The 12,789-nt window shown below is 40.4% G+C and overlaps 1 protein-coding gene and 1 long non-coding RNA gene across 4 annotated transcripts in view; one reads left to right on the top strand and one right to left on the bottom strand.

The window, feature by feature from the left end:
* SUMF1 (sulfatase modifying factor 1) overlaps positions 1–12,789 on the top strand; it is a 636,667-nt gene that overhangs the window by 421,154 nt on the left and 202,724 nt on the right. The gene's annotated exons all lie outside the window — the stretch shown is intronic.
* Positions 1–12,789, bottom strand: part of LOC129143594 (uncharacterized) — a 55,823-nt gene that overhangs the window by 5,133 nt on the left and 37,901 nt on the right. Inside the window, exons 5-6 of the long non-coding RNA XR_008547204.1 lie at positions 3,216–3,352; positions 1,288–3,025 (exon numbers count right to left, since the gene is read on the bottom strand). This is a non-coding gene — a long non-coding RNA (uncharacterized LOC129143594). The remainder of the gene's footprint in view (positions 1–1,287; positions 3,026–3,215; positions 3,353–12,789) is intronic.

The raw sequence follows: 12,789 nt of genomic DNA, 5'->3' as shown, positions 1-12,789 counted from the left end.
ATCATTTTGGGCAACCATTTCAATTTGTTAGTAATTATTGTCAGCACTTCATGACTAATGTGGTTTGGAAAGTGGTGATGGGCAGTACATTTAGAGAACAAGAGGCCAGTGAGGAGAGAGATGCTGGCTTCTTGGGCCCATTGTTTGAATGACAGTCAGAGAACAGCAGATCATTATTTTTCACAGCAAGGAAAGGAGGAAGGGTCTCAGAAATCCTGAACTGAATGTCAGCTCTTGGGTGCTTTTGGTTATGCATTCTAACATAAGAAGGCAAGGGCATTTTTATTTATTTTCTTTTCTCCAATCACACCCTAGGAAGACACAACTATTATTATAGGTTATGTGTAACCTCTGAGCTCATGGTCTTTAGTGAGAAGGCACCCTAGAGGCCAAAATGACTATTGTGCCTCTTTCTGCTATACATTTGAAATAGTATTGGGCCACTGAATTATTGCAGCCTTGGAGGCAGTTAGCAGCCTATGTGCCTAGTAATAATTGTGATCTAGCCTGGAAGAAATGGAGTTGATTTTATTGCCAGTATAGAAATAGTTGGTATAACCTCGAGGGCAAAATTGATAGGGTAGTCAATTTTTTAACTCTTTTAGGCAGAACTACCTTAAAAAAAAAGAATAGTTTACAAATTTAGAGTTGAAAGAAACATAGTTTGAATAGAGTATGTTTCCCTGAAGGTATTCAAAGAGTGTTTTCATGCTCTGTTTCTCAATCCAAATTATACAGCAGACAGATCGATAGTTCAAATTCTTTCCTATGGAGAAATAAAGTGTGAGATAGACGAAGAAGAGAGGATGGGGAAATAGGAGCTAGGGAGAGGACTTATCAGCTTTTAAATTAATAGAGAACTGGTAAAGGGCAGGTCCAGAGCCATGGTAAATTCGCGCCTGGAGAGGAATGGGGGGTGGCTTATGACTTCCTGTGAAAGGAGTCTGGGTAAAGTGAGGAGAGGGCTGAGAGAGGAATTGCGGACAGGTGGTAAAAGTTTTTGGCAGCCTGTGAACAAATAGTTTGAAAAGGAGGAGTTTCTTAGTTTTCTCAGCAGAAATAGAAGACATGCTCAATTGGAATTTTACAGATAATTGAATAAAGGTACAATTTAAAGATATACAATTTAAAGGTACAATTTAGAGATGTGTGGGCAGGGCTGAGGCACCTAGGAAGAGAGGACGAGGTGCCAGGTTTTAGCAATAGCAGGAAGCTGTTGTACTGCCCGGGCCTGAAGAGCATGGGGTGAGCATGGGGATCTAGTGTTCACGGGGTGCCATGACCTACCACTGTGGAAGAAGGCTCTAGATAAGAGTCGAAGTTGTAGAGGGATCCAGTCATTGTCAGAGCCACAGTGCTGAGGCAGGGGGAGAGCCAGGGAACGAATGCCCAACTCCACTCTCCTGCCACCTTTTGGTCTTTCTATTAGCCAGTCCAACCTGAAGTCAGAGGAGACAGGAGCTCCTGTGATGTGGAGAAGGGCAGTGAATGATTCTGGGGAAACAGCAGAGAGAATAACCAGCACTGGTGGAGGGTCTAGGAGGTGATGGGACGCAAGGGCACTGGACTTGCCTTGGGAGCCAACTTGCTGAGGGACTTTAAGCAAATAGCCTGATCCTTTTCTGTTTCTCCCCAAACCCATCAATAAATAGGGATAATAACTTACCCATTTCCTGGGGTTGTTATTGTCAGCCTAAATAACAAACAGAGAGAGGCTTTCTAAAAGAAAAAAATATTTATTTGGGAATAGTGCATGAGAATACACTGCAATGAGACTGCTGTGCCCATGTGAGTACTCAGGGAGGTAAGAGAAAGAAAAGGTTTTTAAAGGAAAAAATGAGGAGAATTACATAATTGTTTTGAAATAATTATCCTTGGTTACAAAGATAAATAACAAGAGTGACACCAGTCTGAGATTGGACAGGCAATTGCTGGGCAGATGTCCTTGCAAAGGTATTCTTTTGTGTAAGTTTGTAATGGTCTTTGTACAAGGTTGTGTGTTTTGCAGTCATTGTGATAGTGTTTCTTATCAGGTATACGAATATGAGAATCCTCTCTTCATGGACTTCTGTGGCTCTATTTATCAGGGTTTTTTTTAAAAACAAACAAACAAACAAGCAAACAAAAAAAAACTTTAGTGACTCCATTTTGATTTGGACAATTGTCACGTTATAAAGATCAGGTGACATAATAGATGTACCTCATTAATTTGTATTTATGTTGAATTTTATAATTTCTAAATCTTTCTCATGTCTCTTACCTCATTTGCTTCTCAATACTAGTCTTTAGAGTAGTCAAGATAGGTTTTATTATTCCCATTTTATAGGGAAGATGACTGAGTTGCAGAAATTAAGTGGTTTCCTAAAAGTTACCAGGTTAAGAGATCTGTTGACTCAAACTTGACTGTAATTTTCTCCTAGTATACTTTGAATGCTATTTAATTCAGCATTGTAGGTGGTTTTGAGGGACTATTATCATCTTTGTAAAGCATAAAAGTTCCAGATGAGGAGCCTGAGACAGTACCTTTCATGTGGTCTGGAAGAACAGCACCCGGGATTCAGGCCTGCTTTCTTATCTGGGAAGATACCACAGGGAGGGAAAAGGCTGTGCTGCCGGTTTTCATAACCAGCCACTTTTGCCTCTCTCTGTGAAAAAGGCAAAAAGAGGTATAGCTCATGCAGGTAGCACACAGCAACAAATTGGAGTTACCTCATGTGTATGCCTGTGCCTTACAAGATGTGTTATTTTTTATTTTTGCCCTCTTGTAACTTACCTGTAGAATGTCACCTACGCATAAAAATGCTACTAATGGGGGCAACTTTTCTTCCCCCCAACTTGTGTCTGGTCTGTAGATATGCCAGCTATCTGGGACAATCAGATCCTGCTGTATTCGGGGAATTTTACCATCTGCTGCTTTTATGTGGCACTTCCTTCTTACTCACTAAGTTTCCACCTGAGCAGGATTGCAGTGCTGAAGCTCTCTGAAGGGTATTGTCTACAAAAGTAGTTATTGTGTCAGGTGAACCTGAAAGGGAAATAAAAAGTAAGTCACCTGATATATCATCATAAAGAATGGTTGACTGGGTGCTGTGGCTCATGCCTGTAATTTCAGCACTTTGGGAGGCCGAGGAGGGCAGATCACTTGAGGTCAGGAGTTCAAGACCAGCCTGGCCAACATGGTGAAAACCTATCTCTAGTAAAAATACAAAAATTACCTGGGCATGGTGGTGTGTGCCTGTAGTCCCAGCTACTCAGAGGCTGAGGCAGGAGAATTGCTTGAACTCTGGAGGCAGAGGTTGCGGTGAGCTGAGATCGCACCACTGCATTCCAGCCTGGGCTACAGAGTGAGATTCTGTCTCAAAAAAACAAAAGCAAAAACAAAAAAGAATGGTTGCATTGATTGAATCTGAATATCCCAGGAGGAAGGCACTCTTTGGGAACTGCCATAAACTTCAGACCACAAGGGCACCCAACCTGAGGTTACTCCTGAAAACTGAATAAATGAGTCTACTAACATAGTTCTGGCTTTGCTTGAACACTTTTGGTTATGGGGAACTCAGTGCCCTCTGAGTTAGCCCACTCAGTCCATAAAGAGTTCAATAAAAATGTTTCACACCCCAAACTGAAATTGGAATGGATTGCCTCTCTGGTTCTAGTTACTCCGCATCTGATAATACACAATTAGCCCATTTCAGCATCAACACTGCACACTGTTGAACTGTATTAAGCTCACTGTCTGCTAAAACCAGATTACAATTTGTTAGTTTTACATGACATACTGCTGCTAAATCAAATCTCAGACATTCTTCACTTCTTTAGGTTTTATACCCAATCTTGTATTTATATGTCTGTTAAACTTCCTTCTATTTAGACTGGCTTGATTGTTACGAGTATTTTGGATGTTGATTTTGTTCATATAGTTGCTATTGTTTCAATTGCATGTTCAATAAATATATCCCCTATATCTTCATCTAAATCATTGATTAAAATGCTAAACAGGGCTGGAGGAAGGGTTATTAGAGGCCTGCTGGGTTCCTGGTCACTATAGTAGGGAGACATGGGGAAGAATAAATTATGAAGAGTGACCATAGTATGTTGTAAAATTAATGAGTTAGTAGCAATAGGCCTAGAAAAGTAGGTTATAAGGAGCCTAGGGAAGAACTTTTCCCCATTCTGAGGTACATAATTTGACCTGTTGTTTTATTTATTTTCCCAAGCTTTATTGAAGTATAATTGACAAATTAAAATTGTATATATTTAAGGAGTACAAAATGATGTTTTGATATATTTACAGATTGTGAAATGTTACCAAAATTAAGCTAATCAACATATCTATCACCTTACATAGTTATGTCTCTTTTGTGTGTGTGGTAAAAATACTTAAGATCTACCCTTTTAGCAAATTTTCAAGTATACAAAACATTTTTTTTCTTGAGACGGGTCTCTGTTGCCCAGGTTGGAGTGCTATGGTGTGATCATGGCTCATTGCAGCCTTAACTCCTGGGCTCAAGTGATCCTCCTATCTCAGGCTCCCGAGTAGCTGAAATTATAGGTATATGCCACCGTGTCCAGTGAATTTGAAAATTTTTTTTTGTAGAAACTAGGTCTCACTATATTGCCCAGGCTGGTCTCAAACTCCTGGCATCAAGTGATCCTCCTGCCTCAGCCTCCAAAAGTGCTGAGATTATGGGTATGAGTCACCATACCTGACCATACAAAACATTATAATTAACTATAGTCATTATGACCTATTGTTTTTAGAATATTGAGCTTTCTTCACCTTTTAATATATGGTTAATTTGCATAGATGTTTCAGGCATGCTTGAAGGAAGTTATAGATCCATTTTTAGGATATGGATTATGATATATATTAAATTAAATGTATTTTCTGTATTTCAATTCTCTGTAATTTTTTTCTACTTGAACTATAAAAAATTAAGGGGGGAGTGCTTTAATGTTTGCCATTGCTGTTGCATTTAGGTAGTTCTCTTTTCAAACAAAATGTAAATATTATGATATGCTATTTTGTTTATAAATGGTTAAGTTGCTGTCCTAATTGTGAGTTAGTAAATTAATCTGTTTATGCTCTTTATTGCTTTTTTCTTGAATTAAGCATTGTCTGATATTAATATCACAACCCCTGAACTCTTTTGATTTGCATTTTCCTGGTAAAACTTAGCTATCCTGAGCATACCCAGTGGTAGTGGTCTGGAGTTTCCCTGGGGAGAGACTCCCAGAGCCATCTGACTGCCTCTCTTCCACTGCCACAGCAGTGGTTCTATTCCTGCTGCCCTCAGTCTGGGGAAGAAACAAAGAGCCTGAGGGCTACACCTGAGCTTACAGCATGCCACTATCACCATATGGAGAGTAGACTAGTCTCTCTTCCCAGTGAGCCCTTTGCCCTTTGCTCCCCAACAAGTGGAGCCCCAAGCTCACACCAACAGTGCAGCTGCCCCACCCCAATGGCTGAACACTCTGGGCAACAGCTGGGAGTCCACATTTATCAGAGGCAGATCCCCCGGGAGCAACTGAAAGCCACTCTGCTACTGCCTCTATAGTGGTACTATCCCTGCTACCCTCAGTCTAATGAAGGAGCAAAGACTGTAAGTGTCTTATTCACACCTCTAACAAGCTGCAGTCGACCTATGGGGAGGAGGCCAGTCCTTCTCCCACATACTCCACCCCATCACCCATCACCAAGCAGGGAACCCCTGCCTTGGGCCCACAGCACAGACCCCTTATCCTGGGCTGATTGCAGTGAGCGATTGCTGACCTGCATATCTCTGGGGTGGAGCCCCCAGGAGACAAGTGAAAGACCATCAGCCACATCTATTGATAAGGCCTCTTCCTCTGCTGCCTCCAAGTTGGTGAGGAAATATAAACCTGAAGATCACCCTGCAGCGGTGGTGGGCAGCCCAGGAATGTGAAGCCACGATCTACAGCCAGCACTTAAGTGGGAGAGGAACTCACACTTTCAGATCATTGACCGGGAACACAGCAACTGAGCAAGAACCTGCTAACTGACCACTACATCTAAGTGCCACCTATTGGATCATACTCCAAAGCTTCAATACCAAAATACCTCAATAACATAACCCGCCCACTGTGAAACCAAAGGCAAGATGTCAGTTACAAATAAAGACCCTGCGCAAAGCCTTGGCCCTGTGAACACATCCAGAAAAGAAGACTACTGACCATATTCAATCTATATCACAGTTAAAGGAACACACACATGTAGAGATGAGAAAGAATCAACATAAGAACTCTGGCAACCCAAATGACCCGAGTGTCTATGTCCTCTAAATGATTGCATCAGTTCTCCAACAAGGGTTCTTAACCAGCTGAGTTGTCTGAAATGACAGAAATAGAATTGAGAATCTAGATAGGAATGAAGATCATCAAGATTCGGGAGAACAGCAAAATCCAATCAAAGGAAACTAAGAATCACAATAAAATGATACAGGAGCTGCCAGATGAAAAAGCCAGTATAAAAAAGAATCTGATAGAACTAAAAAACACACTATTCCTCCCTCTACCATTAACTTTCCTTCATCTCTTGTTATATTGGCATGTGTGAAATTTTATTCCGATGTATTGGCCATTTATGTTTCTTGGGAAGAATGTTAAAATGGAAGATGTGAAAAGAATGGGTTAAAAGTGGAGGTGGATAAGGAGACCAGTTAGAACTTACTATAGAAGTGGAAGGAAGGAGGCGGCGATGTCAGAATGAGAAGGAAGGGACCAGATAAGGAAATATTTAGAAACTTAGTTTCAATTTTATCTTCGCTATGTTACTTTCTTCATTGAAAATACATGTGATCTATCCATATTATTTCCTTACTCTGTGTCACTCATGCCAATAGATCATTCTTCTCTCAATGTATTTGACTAGATCTTAGTCTTAGAATATTTCTGTGGCGTATTCTAGTTTGGGAATACTTGAATTTATTTGTTTCTCCTCCTGTGGTGATACACCTTTCTGATTTGTGTCTCCTTGAAACTTTTAAGCTGTGTGTATATCTTGGAACCTGGTCATCTTCATACTCTGAAGCCCCCAAAGTGTTCAGAACAGTGTGTTGGTTCCCTCAGTATCTCCACCTAGTTCTGTATGATTCTCCTTGTGATTTCACCATGGTCTCTTTTTTTTTTTTTTTGCCTCACTGACCTCAGCAGATCTGCTTTGCCTGGACACTAACAATTAATTTGCTGTCTTGTTTTAAAATTAGAAAAAAAAAATGTAAAGCAAAGCCCCTCTACTTTGTTGAGGTAGAGACAGAACATTCAGCACCAGAATAGATTATCATGTTAGTTTCTCCTCACAGTGGGGCTCTGTGTAGCTTCTCTGGACTGAGCAGGTCTTGGTTGACCCGCTCTGTTTTTTTTTTTTTTTTTTTTAATGGATTCATTTCTGAGGATCATAGCAAGAAGGAAATGGAAGTGAGGAGTGAGAAAACTCCTCCTGCAGCAGCCTTCACTCAGGCCTATGGGAAGAGTTTTAGAACCCTCATGCAGGTCTTCCCCAAAGAGCCTTCATTTTTTCTTTTTGGCCTCTGCCCTCCAAAAGTCAACAGAAAATTTTCAGCAGTACTTAATTTGATAAGAAATGTGATCCAGGGAGGTGGTCTCTCCCTGAACATCTGGAAGGGCAGAGTTCTTGCCCCAGGCAGAGCCTCAAAATAAGATAACAGTTTATAGGAGCTCTAAATGAGCTATTTCACACAAAAGTACTTTGTTTACATTCTAAACATGAGGTCTCCATGTGTGAGTGACTACTTTCTCATACAGATGATCCTTTGTCTCATCCTCATAATCACTGAGTAGCTCAATTACTATGTGCTAAGATAGGCACTGGGATAAATGTTTTACATTCATTGCTTGGTTTTGTTTTGTTTTCTCATATTCTAGTGGGAGCTAAATACATTCGTTATTTTTTTAAACACTAATAGCAATCTCCTGATGTAGTAAATATTACAAATTTCCTTTCACAAATATCAGATTAAAAAAACTCCAGCAAAGTCATTTTCCTCAGGTCACATAGGCCATTGGTCACATAGGCTAAGAACTGCACCCAAAGCATTCATTTCTCAACCCTGTCCACTCACCCCCTAAACTGCAATGTCTCTTTACCATATCTCGCAAAGCACAAGTACTTCATGTCACTAATATTACTACAGTTTATTGAGACCGCATTATGCACCAGACACCTACTATCCTAGAAAGGTATAGACATTATTCGAATCCTCACAACAACCCTACAAAATATTTATTATCACCATTGGGCACGTTTGTTCTATGCCCAATAAGTAGCAGAATTGATTTTACAAACCAGGGTAGGTCTGTCTTCGAAAACTGCTCTCTGGCTCTCTATCATACAGCCTAATGGAAGCCTATAGTAGGTTGAATTGTGGCCTCTCTAAAATATATCCTTGTCCTAATCTTCTGTGAATATGCTTTTATTTGGAAAAAAAGTTTTATTCAGGTGTAATTAAATTAAGCATCTAAATATGAGATCATTTTGAATGATCTGGTTGGGATCTTAATCCAATCACAGATGCTCTCATAAGAGACAAAAGAGGATGATAACAGGGAGAAGATGAGAAACTCACATGAACGCAGAGGCAGAGATAGAAGTGATAGAGCCACAAGCCAATGATGGCCTGGAGCTACCAGTAGATGGAAGTGGCAAAGAAGGATTCTCCACTCTAGCTTTTAGGTGGAATCTAGCCCTACCAACACTTGATTTCAGACTTTCAGCCTCCAGATCTGTGAGACAGTACATTCTTGTTGTTTTAAGCCATTCATTTTGTGATAATTTCTTATGGGAGTGACAGGAAAATAATGCATAACCTATTTCATTTTGAAACCATAGACTAACTCATACCATTGCTTTAAAAACTCAAAATGTCCCCCACTTTATTATGGCCATCAGTGCCTTTGTTGTCCTCCAGCTGGACTGATTTTCTGACTTCTTTACTCACAGTCTTTGAGGACCTCTCTTCCACCATAGCATAGGCCTGGACATGCTTTTGTGCCTTTGCTGACCTTGGTCTGGACCTTCCTTCTGCTTGTGGAACCAACTTACTATTCCCCAATCTTACACCGTAATCTGCTGATCTCATTGTCAAGTTTAGTCTGACTGATACCTTTTCCTAAAATCCTGGAGGGAGAGCCCTGGCTAGAATTGATTGCGCTGTTTCTGTGTGCCCAGAGCAGTCTACTTATACCTATCTCTATGTATTACTTATGTCTGTCTGTCCTGTATTGTAGTTCATCAATTGCCTGTGAAATCCTGTAGCCAGGGCAAGAATTTTTATCTCAGTACTTCTCATGGAGCCTGCCACAGAATATTTGCTGATGCCTCCTGTCTTACCTCTGGATACCCATGTAAGTCTCTACAAAGGGTTTCTCAAACATGAATTTGCGAGAGAATCACCAAATGCAGATTCTGGGCTTCTGCAATTTCTTTGCTTTTGGGAGAGGGACAGGAAGCTATATTTCTTTCAGGCAACACAAGTAATTTTGAGGCAGTGGTTGCCTGACCATACTTGGAGTGGTCTAAAATTTGAACTAGAAACTCCTGTGGTATTCACCTGTTGAGTAATACTTTTATGAATTTCTCTCGGGATGTAATGAGTGATCTAAAATTGCATTCTGCTTGGGAAAAGAAGAAGCAAATCATCCTTTAAAACTTTGGTCAAAAGAGACTGCACATTTGGTCCCATTTCTAAACTCTGTCTCAGTCCACCTGAAATCCATTTCATATTTCCGTAGCTGCTGAGGATTTGGAGTTGATTTCCTTATTTAAAGCTCACATGCTCTGGGCTCTCAGCAGGCACATGGCTAGGATTGTCTTGCTCAGACAGCACAATTCTTTTCTGTCTCTTAAACAATTGCAAGTTCTAGTGCTTCTGTGCACCTCTCCCCATTTAACTTGATTTCAAAGAGCTCCAACCATCGCTTTAGGCATTGATGGAAAGAAAGTGTTGCCTAAGTATGCTCATTAAAGGAATAACTCATTGTGCTGTATTTTTGTCTTTGGGGACATTATGAACTTTTCCCTCCACTTAGGATTGTCTTATGTCCTTGATAGCTTCTGCATAACCCAAAATCACTCAGAGCAAAACTCAGCATAAGATAAATGAACTTTTCTGAGCTCCAATTCCTCATGAAAATAGGTATAATTGGACCTATTTCATAGAATAGTTTTGAGGCTGAGATAAAGTAATTTACTAAATAGAAAACATTTAATAGGATATCGGATCCCCAAGATGACCTAAAAATCTTAATATTGTGTTTATAGGCAGGCTTAATAGTCATAATTTCAGATGTAACCTAAAAATTCATTGTCATTCCCCTCTTCCTCATCAGCATTGCCATCATCAAATTGCTGGATTTGAATGAGATTTTACTCTGTGTGCTGGGGACATTCTAAGTACTTGACATTCCGTACCACAATTCCTTTGCTGCCATAAGAAATTACCACAGCCTCAGAGCTTAACACAACAAACATCTACCTCATAGTTCAGTAGGTCAGAAGTCCAACACAGGTCTTGCTGGATTAAATCCAGGTGTTACGAGGACTGTATTCCTTTCTGGAGGCTCTAGGGTAGAATCTGACTCCTGCTAATTCAAGTTGTTGGCAGAATTCAGTTATTTGCTGTTACAGGTCTGAAGTCCCTGTTTCCTTGCTGACTGTCAACTGAGTACTGTTTCTAGCTTCCAGAGGCCACCCACTTTCCTTGACCTGTGGCCTCCTTCCTCAGTCCTCAGAGCCAACAAGTGTGGGTTGAATCCCTCTCATGCTTTGGAACTCTCTGGCCACTTCTCTGACTTTTCTGCTGCTTCTTCCACTTTTAAGGGCCCATGTGGTTAGATTGCGTCTACCCAGATAATCCAGGACAATCTCCCTATTTAAAGATCTGAAACCTTAATTTCACTTTCAGCATCCCTTTTGCTATGTAATATGACGTGTTTACAGGTTCTGGGAATTAGGACGTAGACTTTTTTGGGGGAAGGGGACATTGTTCTGCCTATCACATATTCATTGTCTCACTGAATTTTCTCAGTGTCTCTATTTCATTGTTCCCATTTTACAAAATCTAGGGACTTTGCTTATAGAATATGCTTAGTTTAGAACTATACTACATTGGGCTTATAAGATGAGCTCTAGTACCAGGGCCAGGAACCCCTTTTCTGTGTTTATGACCTTGGAAAACTGAAAAGGAGAAAAAGACTGGCTTGGATTTAACAACTTGGGAGATTTAATTTCCCACAGAAGGTCAGAGAGCCAAACAAGAGCTCTCAAGTCTGTCTCAAAGATGTATGTTTCTGACCAAGTCTTTTTGACGTAGGGCACGAACACCATCTTACTGCTCATTTCGCAACTTTCTCTCAGTTTCAGACCTTTTCCATTCTAACTTTCTCACCGCCGAAACTCACAGGAAGTTGGAGGAAACATTATTAGGAACAAGAATTTACCTCAGCAGATATATAGAATACCTCATAGGGTTACATCTATTACCTATTTAATACTTACCCTGTGATAAATACCTTACTTAGTGACCCTGTAGGTAGACACTATTAACAGGCGGAGCTTACAGACAAGGAAACTGAGACACCGATAAGCAAACTTGTTGGAATTTCACTCTTGGCAGCCTGATGCCAAACCACTACACTCTGTGATCACTGTAATCTTCTCTTATCAGATGAAAATATTTGTATCTTTTTTTTCCTGCTCTTAGTAATTTCCATACTTTGCCTTTAACTGAGCTATCTGATACCAGACATCTTGGCATTCAGGCTGCTCTCCTATGTCCATCTGGATGCTATGATAATAGAGCCTCCATACCTCTAGGCCAGGCAAAGGAGAAAATCATTTTAAAACAAGGAGTTTGCAGACTATCACCTGGTGGCTCTGTGATTTGGTTTCTCTGTGTCCCTACCCAAATCTCATCTTGAATTGTAGCTCCCATAATCTCCACATGTTGTGGGAGGGACCTGGTGGGAGGTAATTGAATCAGGGGGGGTGAGTTCCCCCACACTGGTCTTGTGGTAGTGAATAAGTCTCACGAGGTCTGATGGTTTTATAGGGGGAAACCCTTTTCGCTTGGCTTTCATTCTCTCTTTGCTGGCCTCCATGTAAGATGTGCCTTTGTTCTTCCTTGCTCTTCTGCCATGATTGTGAGGCCTCCCAGACATGTGGAACTGTGAGTCCATGAAACCTCTTTTTCTTTATAAATTACCCAGTCTTGAGTATGTCTTTATCAGTAGCGTGAAAACAGGCTAATACACTGTGTTTTTTTCATATATAAATGCAAGGTATATTCATATATTAGTGCAGAGAACTTTTATATTATTTAACCTGAAGTAGGTTCTGACTCCTCAGGTTTAAGTGGGAGCCTAGAACTTTGTCCCAACAGTTATTATTAGTCTCATAGCATGGGCCTTTTGGATAATATTATTTCCTTATGTCTGTATAAGTCTGTATAGTTTTAAATGTTTTTTTGTTCAATCCTCAAAAACATCCTGTGAAATAAGATAGGAAAAAAAAACACATGATTATAATTAGATGGTGATGATGAAGATGAAGAAGAAGAATGCTTACCATATGCCAATGTCATATACTCTTGTGATGGTTAACACTGAGTGTCAACTCGACTGAATTGAAGGATACAAAGTATTGATCCTGGGTGTGTCTGTAAGGGTGTTGCCAAAGGAGATTAACATTTGAGTCGTTACCAGGCTGGGGAAGGCAGAACTATCCTTAATTCGGGTGGGCACCATCTAATC

This window comes from Pan troglodytes, chromosome 2 (assembly GCF_028858775.2).
Source record: "Pan troglodytes isolate AG18354 chromosome 2, NHGRI_mPanTro3-v2.0_pri, whole genome shotgun sequence".
NCBI classification, from domain to species: domain Eukaryota; kingdom Metazoa; phylum Chordata; class Mammalia; order Primates; family Hominidae; genus Pan; species Pan troglodytes.
This window is presented reverse-complemented; position numbering and strand designations above follow the sequence as displayed.